Source organism: Schistocerca piceifrons, chromosome 2 (assembly GCF_021461385.2).
Source record: "Schistocerca piceifrons isolate TAMUIC-IGC-003096 chromosome 2, iqSchPice1.1, whole genome shotgun sequence".
Lineage (NCBI taxonomy): Eukaryota > Metazoa > Arthropoda > Insecta > Orthoptera > Acrididae > Schistocerca > Schistocerca piceifrons.
In genome coordinates, this window is record NC_060139.1 from 1,061,861,118 (window position 1) to 1,061,877,015 (window position 15,898).

The following is a 15,898-nucleotide window of genomic DNA, read 5'->3' on the forward strand; positions in this document are numbered from 1 at the left end:
GCAAATGAGATTCGTTATCGATTTGGTCCATTTCTCCCACACTTGAAGTCAACGGCTCTAAGGCCTCCACAAATTAATTTTACTCCAGCCCTGGCTAGGTCACCTTACGTCGATAATCTTCCTGTGGAAACCGTATGAAGACAAAGCGACCTCTAACCGGTGCTAGGTGGTCACGTTCCTTCATAGGCCTCTTTTGAAGTATTTCACAAAGTATGGTTAGTAACTCACATGGTGCGTAAAATGAACAAGAGGTTTCAGATGTTTTGCAGATATTTGATACGCCACATGTCAGAGGGAATTTACTGTGCTCGTAACTGGACGTAGTGGTACTGAATCACTCACTATGCATTATAGGGGAAAGTATAAACTCAGGAATCGGGTGTGCAGCTTCCTGTGCATCACTTGCAAAATCCATCTCTAGTTTACTCGGAGTTGGAACTCGCCTCAATGAAACCGTCCCCAGTTTATACATATCTTACTGTTAGTGGCTTGCGGCGACAATTCAGTTAGGTGAAGCACTGAACATTATAATTTTCTTCTTCTTCTTCTTCTTCTTTCGTTTCACGCTACTTTGGCGTACGCTAAACCAATCACTATTAGCCTGGTAGTGTTTCCTTCTTTCTGATCTTGCTTTCCTTTCTTCCGCAGAGATTTGGATTGTTTGTTTGGTTTTCATTTTGATTTGGAACCGAGAGAGGGAACCGAGAGATAACAAATGTTGGTCTAGTGGTATCATTATCTCGTTTTCAAGGCTACAACTATCTCATAACACTGATGGTCAGGTTTACATGTTGGCCACAGGCAGTTTCACTGAAGGACTAACTCTGCAGAAAGTGTTGCTGCCATTCTCTTATCATCACCAACTGCACGTTTGGAGCCCCAAAAACCATCGACAGCGACAGAGGACGAATTTGACTAATCAGTTGATCACTCAGTTGATAAAGAGGCTAGGCACACACCACTTCAGAACCACAGGAGGTCATCAGTTGTGGTTCCAGTTAAAATAACTATTCACCTAGCATCCTTTATCTTATACAGACCCACAAAACAACAATATCAAAATGTGATTAAAGCACACGTATTTTGACAACAATATTCCAGTGGATATGATAACCAATAAAGGAAACTTAATTAAATGTTTATCGACATTTCTCACTCAGTTAATACTTCGCTGTATCAGTTACATCTTCAGGTTCGCCCATATCGTGTAATGCGTTAGTTCAGTGTTTATGCGTTTCACACATTCAGTAATGGCTATACAGTCAGACACACCTTGAAAAATTCTAGTTTGCTATGTACTCTAAAACTACATCTACACTGGACACATTTGGTCTCTAACTAATACTCTTTTCTGATAGTGATCAAATCGTTCAAACGGCTCTAAGCACTATGGTACTTAACATCTGAAGTCTTCGGTCCCCCAGACTTAGAACTACTTAAACCGAACGACATCACACACATCCATGCCCGAGGCAGGATTCGAACCTGCGACAGTAGCAGCAGCGCGTTTCCAGACTGAAACGCCTAGAACTGCTCGGCCACAGCGGCCGGCTCTGATAGGGGATCAAGAAGAGCATTGTACGGGAACAGGTAATGTGGGGCCGACCACGGCGTGCCAAACATCACGCGGCTGGGTGTGCGGGACCGCGTGCGGGCCAAGGTTACCCCTATACCGCCTCCTTGGCTCGTTCCTTCCCGAAAGTATTCGGTGCTCCGCAACATTTGATTTAGTACCGCGGTAGCCGCAACGCTCTTCAGTTCGGTAGAATCGCGGTGTCAGCGCTGTTAACCCTTCGCTAATTGTTCATAGTACGAAGAACATTCACAAGTCCGGTGACTCTTTGCAGAACAAGAGGCAATCCAGCAATCTATCGGCACAAGCGTTTAAAACTGAATGGGAAAGGCAGGGCAGCTGAATCACAATTCTCAGTATATATTATGCAATCGTATAAGCGACGGTTACTGCATATTTGCTTTGAAACTCTGTTACAGTTCCACGCAGAAATAATTTAAAGATTCAATTGACAGTGAAAGAGCAAAAAATTACAACACTCGACAGACACGAAGCATTGTTCTGTTCATCAAGAAGTACTTTGTGCTAAATTTATAGGCATGCAATATGTGAAGATGTTGTTGGTATGCACGGTACAATTTCTGAAGCCGCAAGTGTTATACAACTGCCAGTTGCAACAGTTTTCGGCGAAACTGAAAGAGGAGCATGGAGACGTTATATATAACTGTAAAACACGTTGGTTCAGTAACGGTAATGTCTTGAATGGTCTTTCTATTTAAAATCGCTATTGCTGAATTTATGAAGGAAAAAGCAGTGCACAAACGAAAATTAGAACATCAGAATAGACTGCACACTTCACATTTTAAGTGGATTGACTGCACACTGCCCTCAGTGAGATATTGCTACGTGAGAAACGACTTCTCTCAGACTTTAGGTGGATGCATTTAAAAAGAAAATCACATTATAGGAGGGACACATCTGACAAACATAGTCCAGTTTACTGCCGTTAAAGGAAACGCGAGTACCAGATAAAAATTGTATTATGTCTTCAGCGCACCAAAAATAACTAATTAATACTAAAAATTAGATTTTTTGTGATCTATGTTGTTGCGAAATGTGAAATATAAAGCTGCGACATTTCCAGTGCTACTGCACTGCAATTTAGATTTAGACGCATCGAATTGGCAGTTTCCACCTCTTCCCCCTCCTTGTGCTCAGACAGCGCCACATTCGTGGGAGAAATGAGCAGCGAGGCTGAGCACTCCGGCAGTAATGCGAGCGCACGACTCGCGAGCCGAATTCTTGGGTTCAAAGCTGGCGTGCTGGGGGCCAGCACATCAATTGAGACTCGCCACTGTGTTCCTCAAACCACTCCACCACACTCCTGGCCTTGTGACACGGCGCATTATCGTGTTGAAAAATGCCACTGCCGTCGGGAAACACGGTCGCCATCCCCCAAGAGATTTACGTAGTCAGCAACCAGTGTGCGATAGTTCTTGCCCATCACTGTGTCTTACACGAGCTGCACCGGTTACAGGGATGTCCACATGAATGTTCTCAGAGCGTCATGGAGCCACCGCCAGATTGTCTCTGTCCCGAAGTACAGTTGTGAAGGAGCTGTTCCCCTGCAAGACGACGGACTCGAGCCCTCCCATCAACGTGATGGAGAAGGTACTGGGATTCATCAGACCATGCAACGCTCTGCCACTGCGCCAACGTCCAGTGTTGATGTTCACATGCACATTTCAGTCGTAGTTGTGGCTGTTGTGGTGTTAACATTGGCACATGCGTGAGTCGTCGGCAGCGGAAGTTTATCATTAGGAGTGTTCGGTGCACTGTGTGTTCAGACATGCTTGTACTCTACCCTGCATTAAACATTGATGATAGTTCCACCACAGTTCTTCGCCTGTTCTGTTTTACCTAGCCTACGACATCTCCAATAAGGGGTTGCCGCCCAAAACTACGACGTCTGGACACGTGGTTTCACCTTAGTGATTGAGACACTCTCCACAGCAGTCCTCGAACAGCCGGCAAGCCGTGCAGCTTCCGAAGTGCTCGCACCGAACCTCCAGCCCATCACAATCTGCCCTCGGTCAAGCTCAGATAGATCGAGCGCCTTCCCTATTCTACGCACGGACAGCACACTCTCTGGTACTACATGCATCGTGCATGTGTCTGACTAGCAGTCATTCCCCACCAGGTGACACTGCTATCGGCTGGACGGATTTGTAACGATAATAGGTCGGTGGTCGTAATGGTCTGGCTGATCAGTGCATTAAGTTTCTACATGGGCGCTAACATTCTGCAGCAATTTAACACGAGTAGAAATTACAAAGGACGTCTTTCTCATAGTACATCCGACAAGCGACTCCTCTGTTTTTCCATAACAAACATGATGCCCTCCCCAAAGTCAACTTTATTTTTACGTATGGACTTCTTGCCTCAGGTCACTGATAGTGGTGGAAATTTAGCGTTAAATGTTAAACGATATTGGAAAGCTTGACGTAATGTCCCCCACCCCCCGTTTTTGGTAATTATCTTATTCTATATAAATACAATTTAGCATTTCTGTTTTCAACAGTTCTAGTAAATTGACGATGGTGTTTGTTGATAATCGTAAAGACCAAAATATAACTTCATTTTTTCTTTTATAAACAAGACTTTTCAAGTTTTCTTGTATTGTTTCAGAGACATATATATTCAGACATGACGCTACAGCCGGCATCTGTATGAATTAGAAATGTTTTAGAATACTCCCATGAGACGCAATTTACATAATTGTTCCTTTAATTGTATCCAAACTCAACAGTTTTGACATAGTCTAAAATTAATTACGATTGCTCTTTCCTTGAAGCTTTTCAGTGAGATAAAAATTATCGAAAGGTAATAACTATTTAAAATAGATAAATTTTGAAGGTAAGTATACATCATATTACGTAGCGCCTTGTATTCCTTGGATGACTTATCGGTTGTTTTTTTACACAAGACGTGGTCACTATCGAACTGAATGAACTATTGGCAACAATTAAATTTCTTCTGAAGATATTGTCTGTAGATGTGTGGGTGGTTGCAAAATATGGTCATAATTAGCCTGCAGCATGCGAGAAACTTTTCATACCTCTAACAATGTGCGAGATTATAAACTGAACATAATAAAATTCTATTAATATAAATATCAAAGACAGTAGTCTGAAGCGTATTTCTTCAGCTACGTATTATTTTTCAGCGTTTGAGCGTACAAAGCAGTACTGTAGTAATCGATACGCGGCAAAACAGTATTATAGTATCCGATACACGGCCAAATTCGTTACAATGCGTACTTTCTTCACAAAAACAAAGCATGCGCATGAGGTCGTAACTGGGCAGCGTGGAAGTCCACAGAGAAACTTCCACACACACAGCACCGGAGTGTGAGACGTTACGCAACATCCCATTAGAGAAGCTCCCCGGCCGTTTCGCACGGTGAGAGTGAATTCCTCTGTTTCTGCTGGGTGGTCTGAGTTGCGACGAGATCTTCCAAATTGCTCGGGAGCGCCGTGCCTGCGTCGTTACCGGAGTTGGTCCGCCGTCTGCCGGTCGCCGGGCCCCCGGGGGCGGCTGCGCCCCGAGCCAAACAAGTTTACTCCAGCTTGCGAGTGCGTGGCGCGTGCTGCGTGCTGCGCGCCGCGGCGCACGCAACTCGACACGCGCAGGCGACTGCGCACCGTTTCGCCTAATTAAGCGCGCCATTGTGCTGCTGACGCGGCAACTTGCGCGCAGGACGCCGTCGCCTCCAGTGTAGCCACGACTCGGGCGCAGGCCGCTGCCACGCTCCGTGTGGCAGAACTGGAGGACTCGCCTGCGAGTGGTAGCGGGAGTGTGTGGAACTGGCAACAACAGCCGCGGCTGGTAGCAGGGCACGGAGACACCTCCCTGCAGAGCACTCCCAAATTTGGCGCAGGCCGCTCGCTACCGTTCGGCTTTCATTCGATTCGCACGCTAACTTTGTGCACCGCAGCACAGGATGCGGGGCGCAGAAAGAGACGCAATTCTGCTGGTGTGCGCATGACGTCACTGTGGGACTTTGAGCACTCGTAATTCTATGTCGAAGGCTGCTTGATATCGTCTGTGTTTTTGCTTCGTTACTTTTATTCAGTCACTACTTTTTAGGTTAATGTATTTTGGGCGCATGTAAGCAGAGGAATTTTATGCCATTCATGGCAGTGGTAACACAAATGGGACCTAAGCAGAGCTTGACGCTTTCTCTCACCTTACAAGTTTGTAAAGGGCCTGCCTGTCGAAACGCTGTAGAAAAGACACTGCGAATGCTACAGTCCCTAGACTATGCATTCGAAATTTACAAGAAAGTATACAAGGGATTTGCTTTCAGAACAACACTGAAGAGCCAAAGAAATGGGTGCAGCTGCCTAATATCGTATACGGGCCTCACTAGAACGCAGAAGTGCCGCAACACGACATGGCATGGACTCACTAATGTCTGAAGTAGTGCTGGAGGGAACTGACACCAAAAATCCTGCAGGGCTGTCCACAAATCCGTAAGAGTACGAGAGGGTGGAGATCTCTTCTGAAGAGCACGTCACAAGGCATCCCAGATATGCTCAAAAATGTTCATGCCTGGAGTTTGGTAGCCGGCTGAAGTGTTTAAAGTCAGAAGAGTGTTTCTGGACCCACTCTGTAGCAAATCTGGACGTGTGTGAATTTTCCTGTTGGAACTGCCCAAATCCATCGGAATGCTCTATGGACATGAATGGATGCAGGTTCAAAAACATTCCAATGTGTGTGAAAAATTATGACTTAACTGCTAAGGTCATCAGTCCCTAAGCTTACACACTACTTAACCTAAATTATCCTAATGACAAACATACACACCCATGTCCGAGCCGGTCGGAGTGGCCGAGCGGTTCTAGGCGCTTCAGTCTGGAACCGCGCGACCGATACGGTCGCAGGTTCGAATCCTGCCTCGGGCATGGGTGTGTGTGAGATGTCCTTAAGTTAGTTAGGTTTAAGTAGTTCTAAGTTCTAGGGTACTGATGACCTCAGCAGTTAAGTCCCATAGTGCTCAGAGCCATTTGAACCACCCATGTCCGAGGGAGGACTCGAACCTCCGCCAGTACCAGCCGCACAGTCCATGACTGCAGCGCCTTATACCGCTCGGCCAAACCCACGCTGGATGCAGGTGATCGGACAGAATGCTTACGTACGTGTCATCTGTCAGAGTCGTATCGAGACGTATCAGGAGTCCATGTCACTCTAACTACACATACCCCACACCATTATGGAGCCTCAACCAGCCTCAACAGTCCCCTGCTGACATTCAGGGTTCATGGATTCATGATGTCTCCATAATCATACACGTCCATCCGTTCGATACAATTTGAAACGAGACTCTTCCGACCGGGCAACATGTTTCTAGTCATCAACAGTCCAACGTCGTTGTTGACGAGCTCAGAAAAGGCGTAAAGCTTTGTGTTATGCAGTCATCAAGGGTAAAAGAGTGCGCCTTCGACTTCGAATGCCCATATACATGATGTTTCGTTGAATGGTTCGCACGCCTGCACTTGTTGATGGCCCAGCATTGAAATCTGCAGCAATTTATCGAAAGGCTGCACTTCTGTCACGTTGAACGATTCTCTCCAGTCGTTGTTGGTGCCGTTTTTGACGGATCTTTTTCGGGCCACAGCGATGTTGGAGATTTGTTGTTTTACCGGATTCCTGATATTTACGGTGCACTCATGAAATGGTCGTAAGGGGAAAATCGCCAGTTCATCGCTACCTCAGAGATGCTGTTTGCCATCGCTCGTGCGCAGACTATAACACCACGTTCAAACTCAACTTAAATCTTGATAACCTGCCACTGTAGCAGCAGTAACCGATCTAACAACTGTGTCAGACACTTGTTGTCTTATATAGGCGTTGTCGACTGCAGCGCCATGTTCTGCCTATTTACATTGTATTTGAAAACGCATGCCTATACCGGTTTCTTTCACACTTCAGTCTAGAAACAGCCAGCAAACTTGAATTAATTTTCTTCCAGGACCCTCGATATGTCAGTTTGCCCTTGCAAATTGCTATCAATAGGGGCGTGTATGCCACACGTACCGTATTGCGATTGTTCGTCTAGAAGTAATTACAATTTACGTCCTAATGCGAGCAGTTATATGTCGGCGTTGGCTGTTACCAACAGATAAAGTAAAGAAATCCAGACAGCTCAACGGCACGAAACAAGAAAGTAGCATTTACCATTCCAGTAGTATAGAAGTAAACAATATTAGACGTGTAGGAACAGATTAATGACATAAGTTAAACTCCTCTAAGATTGTTTCTATGGCGACGTTGGAACTCTACATACCGAGATTCCAAGGATGTAGTTGGAATTATGTGGCTTATTTCCCACACCACTTCTCACCTTTGCTCGTGGGAAGCCACGGTAAGTGACCTGAGTTATGTTTTTGCAAATCGCATTTAGCAGGCTGTTATGTGCTACTTTTATTTGGCTGAATTTTAACAACTTGCATCAACAGTCTTCTCACACTTCGATGAAAAAGAGTCCAATGGTAAGCAATGTGAGTAAAAAATCTTAAGTGTGTATGTTGCAGTTATGTTATCTAATTAAATTGTTTTCTTGAATTAACGTAGGTAGATAACTGAATGGCCAGATACTACGTGGACCTTAGTCATTCAAACTTAGTTCGAGAAAACTAATAAAAACATAATTGCATTGAAACCACTCTTTCTTTTCTCGTGAGAAATGAATATAACTAATACATAATACTGTCGTGAATATCAGGATTCGTTTCACATTGTGAAAAAATAGATAAGTGTCCACATAAAGAAACTTGACGAGTTGGATCGTCTTAGTGCCTTTCGGGCTTTCCAGTACTTAGGTATTGTTCTCTTAATAAATGCGTTCGACAGTGACTTTAATAATCACTAATACACACTCCGTCTTCAGGCCACGATTGGCCTACCGGGACCATCCGACCGCCGTGTCATCCTCAGAGGAGGATGCGGATAGGAGGGGTGTGGGGTGAGCACACCGCTCCCCCGGTCGTTATGATGATATTCTTGACCGACGCCGCTACTATTCGGTCGAGGAGAGTGCCGACCACGCCCGACAGTGCTTAACTTCGGTGATCTCACAGGAACCGGTGTAGCCACTGCGGCAAGGCCGTTGCCCTAATAATCACTAATAAGCAAATGTATTACGAATGTTCACTGGCGCTCTAAGCAAAATGCACCACATTACTGAAAAGAAAGTGGATTATCTTATCTCTTGGTGAGCCGTGCCGCCGTTAAGTTAGTAGACTGTTCTGCCAGACGCCGCTAGCTCAAGGGTAGTATCGACTATCCCTCCATCTATCTATGAGGAAGAGTTGGTATCTGTGGGTTGTGTCTTCAGAAGGTCTTTGTTTGCCGATATATGCATGGGGTTCGCTGGCCCGAGAGGGAGACACGAAGTTTGGGGAGCGGCGGCCGCGTCGCGACAAGAGGAGATGACGAAGTCCGAGCGGCCGAAGCCACGAGCTACGGCAGGAGGGCCTGCGCAGAGTGGAGACACCGGAGTACTGAGTACTTCACCGGGGTCAGCGTCGAGTACAAACAGCCCAACCCGACGGATACATTAATGTAGATCAGGGAAAACCATGGCTCAGGCCGGGTAGTTCGGGTAGCCGGAATGTGCTAATTGCTGGGCATTCAACGAGAATGAACAAAGGAGGCTAAACATGGAGTGCAACCTTGTACTTTCTTTCTTTATTTTTATACTGATGTTAGATTAAGAATGGTAGACATAGAAAAGGAATTGTGAGTGGCGTCCAGCGACTTGAAGTTCATTAGAAGACCCTCGCTGCCACCCACAACCAGGTGATGGGAACTTCTCATTCTATACTCTTTCCTATCTTCTTTTGTTCAATTCTTTTTATATGCCAATTTTTATGTAACATTTTCCTACTTCCTTTATGTTAATTGTGATGTTATTTAAATGCTGCAGAGCAAACACATGTCTAGAAACAAAAACAAATAGAGCTCGCCTCCACGTGGCGGGAAACGGGCAGCGGTGTCAGTGGGTACGGAAATTGGGGTGATGTTTCACTAGCCACTTCGGGCCCCGAGCCCAGTCACAACGGCCAACTGGCACATAACGACCCACCGTAAGAAATCAGAGGGTGGGGCAGAAAACATAAGCAGCAAGTGAAAAAAAAGTAAAAGAAGTTGGCAAGATTCGTTTCGGACGACCACTCGTGGCCTGGCTGGCTTTTTCTGGTTGGCTTTCATCGTCACCACACAGTAACCGCCGCGACGCACTGTGGATCCATGGACCTGCTCGCTGATAAAGGGGAGTAACATTCTGCAAGCCTCGTGGTGATTTGTGTCATTGGCTACCTGCCCTCCTAATTATTTCCTGGTTTGTACCCGACCCTCAGAATTTTACTCGGTCGCCTCTTTGGTCGTAAATATAGGCCGTAGTACTGTACTAAGACATTAGGTGTCGTTAGAAAATTTTCTGGTTTATACCCGATCATTAATGTTCTAATGAATCAGCTACTGGTCGTAAATACAGCCGGCACAGGTTGACATTAAAGAAAACAGGGGCCTTGTGGTTAGATTTAGGCGTTAACCGGTTCAATTCTTTGATTGTAATTGCATTAGTTATAATCTGAACAACCTGTTGTACTAAGCTGTGCGTTGCTGTCTTTGAAAGACCGTGTTATTATTGGCGTATTTTTAACTGGGTCTTGTGGTTCCACCACTGAGTTCTCAAGTGTTCTCAAGTGTTCACAAGTAATGTTCCTTGAGAGCAATCTGTTTAACTTGGAAAATATTAACAGCCAGCTGTCATCAGGACCTTAGTCAAAATAAGATTGTCAGAAGGGACGGGTTGGGATCCAATCCCACCTTGGTTGCCGATTGAAATTAAGAGGTTGCTTGCTTTGAAGTAAGCCTTATCATTGTCATACTGTTTCCTAATCTGTTTAACCTTTGAGCACAGGTGCGCATCTTAACCCCGAACCTCTCGACATACAGCCTGCAAATTAAAAGTTACGTCATCTGTTTTGAGCAACTGAATAACTCTTGTCATCAGTGGTGCTTATATAGTTTCCGTGTGTTGCAGAAGGGCACTTAATAAGACAGAGTGTGTCCAGCGCGGTAGTAAACACCCCTGTTACACCCGATAACGGCCGGGCTGCAATTCCGGTCGTCTTGTAGTTATTGTAATAGTGTTTGTTGTTTTGACTGTAAAAATAAACAGGTTGTACGAAAAGAAAGTCATATGGGTGGGTTCTTCCTTCCACGTTTTCCTTAATTACAGTAAATACCATGTATCACTTGGAACACTTTTATAACAAAGTTCAGCAGAAACACAAGTCGCCTTGTAAAACTACTGCCACCAGGTCTTGAAATCCACTATATCTGTGGCATCAGTTTCTGTCACGATAAATTTTTGGCCTGGAATTTATTATGAGGTCTGTTGTTTCGTATAACTTATAGAATCTGTCATGCTTTGTAAGTTCTGTTTCGATCATGTTGAAATCCATGTCAGGAGGGAGAAAGTAACGTCCTCTGACAGGGAAATAGGGTTCAATTTTCTCGAACCATTTACAGTCAGTCAGTATCAATAACATTCTCGATACAGCACAATTTTTATCCTGTGCTCCACAGTTGTCAGGATGTAATTCAGTGAACTGACGGAGGAACGCTCTGCAAAATCTTATAGAGGGATGTGCATACTTCTTTGGAGCCTTTTTTGCCAGTGCCTTTATGAGCTATGTACACAGGTGCATTACTTTTTTTAATGTCATGAATACAAAATACATGTAAAGTTTGGAAGGTAGGAGACGAGGTATTGGCAGAAGTAAAGCTGTGAGTACGGGGCGTGAGTCGTGCTTCGGTAGCTCAGTTGGTAGAGCACTTTCCCGCGAAAGGCAAAGGGTCCCGAGTTCGAGTCTCGGTCGGGCACACAGTTTTAATCTGCCAGGAAGTTTCATATCAGCGCACACTCGGCTGCAGAGTGAAAAATCTCATTCTGGAAACAACCCCCAGGCTGTGGCTAAGCCATGTCTCCGCAATATCCTTTCTTTCAGGAGTGTTGGTTCTGCTTTGTTCGCAGGAGAGCTTCTGTAAAGTTTGGAAGGTAGGAGACGAGATACTGGCAGAAGTAAAGCTGTGAGTACGGGGCGTGAGTCGTGCTTCGGTAGCTCAGTTGGTAGAGCACTTGCCCGCGAATGGCAAAGGTCCCGAGTTCGAGTCTCGGTCGGGCACACAGTTTTAATCTGCGAGGAAGTTTCAAAATACATGTGTTTTCAACTGCCCCACATAAGGTGTATCCTGAACAGCAATATATGGAATACGGACATGTTACATTGTAGTTAAAACTAATAGAAAGTACATGGAGCTCGTCTGGCATTTAAGCTTCTTCTTTAAGCTAAGAATAAAAGAAGCTCTGCAGTGGCACATCACTTTGCAACACCGTTAAGGTCAGGACTTCACATTCTCACGTTCAGCTATTCACATATGCAATAGTGGTCTAATTCAGAGGATCCGAAATAAAAATTAAATTTTTATTGAAAAATATTGCAGGCAACGACCTTGCCGCAGTGGATACACCGGTTCCCGTGAGATCACCGAAGTAAAGCGCTGTGGGGCGTGGTCGTCACTTGTATGGGTGACAATCCAGGCCGCCATGCGCTCATTTTTCGGGTTGCACTCAGCCTCGTGATGCCAATTGAGGAGCTACTCGACCTATTAGTAGCGGATTCGTTCAAGAATACTATCATAACGACCGGGAGAGCGGTGTGCTGACCCCACGCCCCTCCTATTCGCATCCTCCATGAGGATGACACGGCGGTCGGATGGTGCCAGTAGGCCACTCGTGGCCTGAAGACGGATTCCTTTTTTTAAATTATTTTTTGAAAAATGTTTCACAGGGTGTCATTTATCTGACGACGTTTCTCCTTAAACAACTTATGTATCGCTAGAATGTTAAGCCTGGCATATAAATATTTCAAATGCTTGCCAGTATAACTTCATTTTATTAGAAAATTTCGATGTGTTGCCGACTAGATTCTCTTGTTCCTGTTGAAAGGGCTTTCTTGACTTGCTAGAAGAGCTTCAGTCGCTGAGTGAAGGCCTAGTAACGTGATTTCTGTAGCATCTTTCCTACCGTAAGCAAGTATGTGAGTGACTGCTGCCTAACGTGATTCCAGAATTATCCCAAGACCCTCTTAGCATCTGTCTTCAGTGAAGGTATTTTAAACTCATGATGCGTACAAAATATAAATAGTGCGTTACCTACATCTTCTTTTCTCATTGAAACTTTTCTCAGATCCACTTAGGAAATTATGTACTCCTTTCGAAGATTCAGTCCGACAGGAAACTGCCAAAATAAACCTTATCATGTCCTTCCTGCGCTGTGTATCTGTTTGGATATGATATTTGCTTGAATTTGTTTCAATTCACCATTGTCTTTTTAATACCTGGGAAAGTTTGTGAATGTAGCACAAAAGTCCAAACTGTAGCACAAAAACAATGTACATTTCATTATTTCAATACACACTGAAGTTTTCCAGGAATACTTGACATAAATGTGCGGTTCACATCTTACAGCCCTGTTACTGAGGCTCCGTTTGTGCCTCAGTGACGTCATATTGTCCGCCGACAGCAGCGCAAAAGCTTGCTGCCTAACCTTATTTCGTTTACAGAGCTTGATTTTATGTCTTCTGAGACAAAATGCGGCAGATTTATTTTTGAGGCTGTTGTGTACCATGTGCATTCGTTACTGAATAGTGAGTATTCCACGAGACTCAAAGCACCATTCCGTTACGGTCGTAAATATTTCGTTACTAACAAGCTCTCTTTCGCGCACGATCGTACCGACTCGACAGTTTTGCTATTCCTCCATTTTGCTATTCCTAACGGAGCTAGTTGTCAGTGACACGGTATTCCGAATACAGTTTCCAGTTCGCCATGTTTTCTTTCCCCTCACGAAATTCGTGCGCGATTCGGGTGGAGTCTGGAGCGTTCGTAATATTTTTAATTTTAGCGCAAAAATTATGGCTATTTGCTAAACTACTATATATCTACTGAGTCAATTGGATGTAGTTTCACCAAACACAAGCTGTTGGACATTGCTGACTCAAGTTTTGGTATTCTACAATACTTAAGGTTTCTTACCTTGTGATTGCAGCTAATGACGACAGTTGCTTTGCCTGATTGTAAAACTGCACTCACCTTTGGCGGATCGATTTGGTTGGTAACTGGGAACGGGGATGGTTCTGACAGTTTATAATCAGAAATAAAATCTTCAAATGCCATTCATTTTTTATAGCCAACTATAAAAAACACAAAACTCTTCCCAGAACAATTGATTTCAATATTAGGAAGGACTGTTACTACGGGATCCTTGTCAATTAAATGGGATCTTGTAGAGAAGGATGATGCCCACGCTGGAAGTTACATACTGTTCCAGTTAACCTATCGCTATTTTCCAAAAAAAACTGTCTGTCTACCGAAAACATTGCGAAAGAGAAGCCATTCATGGTCCACCTACGGCTACCAAAAGGGAGTGCGGTTTTTCTCTGCACATGAGAAGCCAAGATCCCTGCGTCACTTTCTGTCCGCTCACTCACAACAAAAATGGTTCAAATGGCTCTGAGCACTATCAGACTTAACATCTGAGGTCATCAGCCCCTAGAACTGAGCACTACTTAAACCTAACTAACCTAAGGACATCACACACATCCATGCCCGAGGCAGGATTCGAACCTGCGGCCGTACCTATCGCGCGGTTTCAGACTGAAGCGCCTGGAACCACTCGGCCACACCGGCCGGCTCACTCACAACAACCCACAATGTAATCGCACAGCATTTCAATAGCATCCATTTATTTGCCCTATTTCTTGACAAATAATGCTTTTCGAGTCACTTCACAGTTACGAGAAATACTTTTTCACTCAAACTCACGGTTGTTCCTGTGTGGCGCCGCTCTGGAATGTTTGTTGGAGCGAGCGTCTGGTGGCTCCCACCTCCCGGCACCCGGCCCCCGTTCGCCATCGTGGTGTCTCGATCGTAGCCACGTTTCTCCCCTCGCTTGCAGCGTAGAAGCTTTCCACTGATTCTCCTCCGTAAGCCAGTTTTCAACAAATAATTCTGGACCGGAGTGCTATTGTCAGAACATTTATATATCCTCACATCACATTTAAGATCATGTCAAATATTCTTTCTTCACACACCATTACGAATGTGTTTTCACGGCGGACGCTTCGACCAATCAGTCACCCCTGCGACCTACGGATTTGGCCTACGTCTTCACGCCCACATGTGGCCACGGAAAAGTCGTCTACGATTTATGGCGTATCACAACTCATTATTTGGCTTCAATGCCACCTCGCCTTTGAGCATGACTACCAGCCAGAGAACCATTACAAAGTCACGCACCACATGCTCCACTGGTAGCCCACGTATATTTCAAAAGGCCAAAATTCACAGCTCCACATCTGTTCCTGCTTACACCTCCGTCAAGCAATCATCACACTGAGGCAATATGCTCGGTTTGGCATTCCGGTCACGCTGCAGCCACAGTTCCTACAACTACTCCATCAACTGCAGTGGCGGACGTCGCAGATGAAGACCCAGGCTCAAACGAGGACGCCGAAGCCGTGGTGTGCAACTGCTCGGCTTCTGACTGGCATCAGTTAACATGGGCCCCGCCTTTCGCCTCTTCGTCCGGACCCCATCAGCCTTATTGACGCATTCATCTGGACTTCGCAGGCACATTTTTAGGCGCTATGCGACTACTGCTGCTGAGCAGCTACTCGAAATGGTAAGCACAGCGTCCGCCACACTGGAAGCCTCAGTAAATTCGCTAGTCCTGATCCCAGATTTTGAAGTACGAATATTTTCCCAAACTTGCAAGTGGGACTTGCACCTTGCAAGGGGGACTGATTCATGGTATCTACAAGGATCGTTCAACAGAAAACCAGAAAAATTGTTTTGGACACTCTGTTATGACGATGCAATACAACACATGTATATTTAAGGAAATCCACATCAAGTTGTGTACACCTATGTCAGCCTTGGACGAGCTCCTCAGTTCCACAAGCAAGGAGTTCTTGGGGGCGTGTGCGTAACGTGTTATGCAAAGCTGCCTGGACTTCATCATCATGAGCGAACCTGAGATCTTATTTCAGCGGAATGTAACTGCACCCAACTTTCATCTGCCGCGCGATACAGACCATCTCTTCTAGTCGTGAGGCCGATGGTATCGCACCGCTGTCTGGGGCGTCTCCAGACACGTCTTCGGCCTCAAATCTCTTTGACTGGAGTAGAACTGAGCTCCGATGGCCAGCGAAGATGTGTCTGGAGACTTCCAGACACTGGTGGGATACC